The sequence below is a fragment of the Miscanthus floridulus genome, chromosome 2, assembly GCF_019320115.1.
Source record: "Miscanthus floridulus cultivar M001 chromosome 2, ASM1932011v1, whole genome shotgun sequence".
In the NCBI taxonomy this organism is placed as follows: Eukaryota; Viridiplantae; Streptophyta; class Magnoliopsida; order Poales; family Poaceae; genus Miscanthus; species Miscanthus floridulus.
In genome coordinates, this window is record NC_089581.1 from 26,797,599 (window position 1) to 26,801,746 (window position 4,148).

A 4,148-nucleotide genomic window follows, 5' to 3' on the forward strand; every position below is an offset into this window, starting at 1 on the left:
CCCGGTCCTCCCGACACCGCCGTCGCGCGGAAAGCTACCACCGTGTGGGTGGTGATCACCGCCACCATGGTTGGCGCGCGGACAGAGGCCCGGCTCGGTCGTGGCTCAGGGCAGCGCTCCAAAGCCGCTCGACGGCGGCGCGCTCAGCCATGGGCGAGCGCGCGCACCGGCGAGGGGCTTGGCACCGGTGTCGTCCTCTCTTCTTCTCCGGTGATGAGGTGGCCACGCGCTCCCTTCGTCTTCACTAGCGTCGCCGTGGGAGAGGAGAGGAGAAAGAGGAAATGCAGCTAGGGTTCAGGGAAAAGAAAGGGCCGGCCGGGGGGGTGATCTGCTCGCCAGAACGGCCACTAGGGCGCCGCGGCCAGGCCGCTCGACGGCGGCGCGCTCACCCGCTGGGGAGCGCGCACGCCGGTGAGGGGGCCGGAGACGGCGCCGGGGCTCGCTGATCTCTCTCGCCGTCGAAGCTCCTCACTCGGTGTCTGCTGCGGCGGGACTAAGTGGAGAGGAGAGAGCAGTGAGGGGCGAAGAGAGAGAGAGAGCGAAGGCCGAATGGCGCTAGGTCAAGGGCGCCGCGGCGGTCGCCGGGGTTTTGATCCTGCGATGCGCGTGGGCAGCCGTCGGATGGAGACGGATGGCCATGAGCGAGTGGGCCAGCGCCGCAGCCCAGGCGAGAAAGGGCGCGAGGCCGAATTCCTGGCCCAGGCCCAGGTTGCGGCCTGGGCGTGGGGGTGCGCTGGCGCGGGCAGCTGGGTCGGGAGAGCTGGCGCGCGCGGCTAGGCCGGGTGTGCTGGCGCACGCACGCGTGAACAGGCCATGGGCCGCATTTCGCTGGGCCACGCACGCTGATTGCTGGATCGGGCCGAAATGGCCAAATAAATAGTAAAGTCACAGTTTTGATTTTTCTTATTTTCCAGAAAACAATTTGATCAATTTGAATTGATTTTTTGTGATAATTTTATGTACAAAATTTATCCCACGATAATTTTGTTCAGTAAATAGTAAAGTTGCTTATGAAAAATAGGAAAATGATTATTGAATGTTAATGTTTCCGCTGCGTATTTAAAGTAATTATGTACTTTTAATTAAATTCGAACCAACGGAGAATTTGATTTTAAGAGCCAAGAGATAAAAATAAGTTGATTATGATATTGTTATTTTCTGACCAACGTTGTTAATATCAATATTATAATTTTAATGATTATGCATTATTTCTATTTTTGCCCAACGGTGATGTAGATTTAATGTATAAAATAATTGTATGTTTTAATTTTGACCAACGTTAAACTAAGGCATGCAATTATTGTTGTTATTTCTGTTCTCACACTATTTGAATTGTGTTTTCAGGAGGATACAACTTGATGAGTTGTATCAAAGAGATCCCCACTCTAAAAGGTGATAACTATATTGAGTGGAAGAAAAAGATAGACCTGGCTTTTATCCTCGCTGAGGTGGACTAGGTTGTCACCACACCGTGTCCCAGAGAACCTGTGGCACCGGTGAGGGAGACAGATGAGGCTGATGCTGCATGGCAGAACAGAGAGCGGGATTTTACTCCCGTAAAGATGTCCTATGACCTTAAGCATAGAAAATGAGTCACTGCCAACAAGAAGTGTTTGGCAGTGATAAAGAACACGATTGAGCCTGCTATTGTGGGCTCAATTCCAGACTGTGACACGGTCACAGAGTACCTAGATAGAATAAAGAGTCAGTTCACTGGCTTTTCAAAGACATATCCAACCCAGCTGATCAAGCAGCTGGTTACAGAAAGGTACTCTGGTGGCGGCAGTGGCATTAGAGAGAACATACTGAGAATGAGCAATCTGACATCTAAGCTCAAACCAATGGATTTGGCACTCAAGAATGAGTTTCTTATTCATTTGATTTTTACTTCTTTGCCCAAAGAATTTGACACCTTTGTTGTTAATTACAATATACAGCCTGAAAAATGGAATTTAGAAGAGCTCATAGCCATGTGTGTGCAGCAGGAGGAAAGAATAAAAGTTTCACAAGGTGGTTCTGTCAACTACCTAAAAGATAAGAAAAAGAACTATAATAACAGCTCTTCCTCTAAGTCATCTGGAAAAGGTCCTATGCAACAGTCTCAGAACAAGCAGTTCCCAGTGGAAAAAGACCAGTGTCTCCATTGTAGAAAGACGGGACATTATAAGAAGAATTGTCCTGATTTCCTAAAGATGATAATGAAGAATAAAGGTGAGAACATTATTACGTTCGTAAATAAATCCTTGTATGTAAAGTTTTCAAAATCTACTTGGTGGATTGATTCAGGTGCAACTATTCATGTTGCTAATTCATTACAGGGATTCCGTTCGATGAGAACTTTGCAAAGAAGCGAAAGTTTCATTAAAGTCGCAAATGGAGTACAAGCAGATGTTGAGGCCGTTGGAGATCTTCCTCTAGAGCTTCCAGATGGCTTCATACTTTTTCTTAGAGATGTTCTTTATGTACCTTCTTTGCAAAGAAACCTGATTAGTGTATCAAAGTTGGACCATGATGGTTATGATTGCCATTTTGGAAATGGCAAATGTCAGATATTGTTTAATAATAAATGTGTTGGTCTTGCCTTCCGACAAGACGAGCTTTATTTGTTATCACTTCGTGAAAATGTGAATTCCATATGTGATATGAATGAAAATGTATCCTCATCGAACAATGGAAACAGAAAACGAAAGAGAGCTCACGATGCGTTGTCGAAATTATGGCACTGTCGTTTAGGCCATATTTCGAGGGAGAGAATAGAAAGACTAGTTAAGAATAATATTCTTCCTCCATTAGAGCTCTCAGATTTAGAATAATGTAGAGATTGCATAAAAGGAAAGTATGTAAAGAAAATTAAGAAAGATGCTAAATGAAGCGTAGGAATTCTATAGATTATTCACACAGACATATGTGGTCCTTTTTCTATGAAAAGTGTGGATGGTTATGATTCATTCATAACATTCACAGACGATTACTCTCGGTTTGGCTACATTTATCTAATTAAAGAAAGAACAGAAGCATTAGATAAATTCAAAATATTTAAAGCAGAAGTTGAAAATCAGCATGATTTAAAGATTAAGATAGTCAGGTCTAACCGTAGGGGAGAGTACTACGGTCGGCATACCCCATATGGACAAGTTTCTAGACCTTTTGCAAGGTTCTTACAGGAGAATGGTATAGTCGTCCAGTATTCAACACCGGGCGAACCACAACAGAATGGAGTAGCTAAAAGGCGTAACCGTACCCTGATGGATATGGTGCGTAGTATGATAAGTTACTCCACTTTACCCATGAGTCTATGGATGGAGGCATTAAAAACCGCCATTTATATTCTCAATAGAGTACCAAGTAAGTCGATGCCCAAAACACCGTATGAGTTGTGGACAGGAAGAGTACCCTCACTTAACCACTTGCGTGTGTGGGTGTCGACGAAATATGGTCGGCAGTCCACCGAGGGGGGTGCTCGTGGTGGTAGATTATCGGTAGGATGCGTGTAATCAGGAACCAGATGGTGACACAAGGCGCAGAGACAGCGATTTAGACAGGTTCGGGCTGTCTGATCGACGTAATACCCTACATCCTGTGTCTTTGGTGTATTGTATTGAGATGTATACTATATGATCTGTCCCTGAGGGGGACCCCTGACTCTCCTTATATACTCTGGAGGAGGAGGGTTACAAGTAAAGTATCCTATTTGGTACTATTACAATATCTAGTACAACTTGTAATCTTGTCATGTACGCCTTAATCTCACGGGCCGGGCCACCTCGGATGGTGCGGCCCATGTACCATCTTGTGGTACCCGGGGGTATATCCCCCACAGCTAGTCCCCGAGCGCCATGTATTCTGATGCAACACGCCATTTTAACCTTCTCCGAACAGTGAGGCTTGAGTTCTTGACATCTCCGACCACCGTTGTCGTCAGAGAAGTAGGTTGTCCGAAGAATGTATGGTGCTCTTAAGAAGAAAGAAAAAGATTTCCATCCTGGGAAGTGTGCCCACTTGTATTTCTGAAAAGAAATGTAAGTGCGTCTTGAAGCGTAGCGTCCTTGATCATCAGAGGCGTAGAGGTCAAAAAACAAACACATTCACCGCAAGGTGAAGTGTGCCCACTTAGTCCCCGAGCCTGGTAGTAGGTGACGTAGGCACGT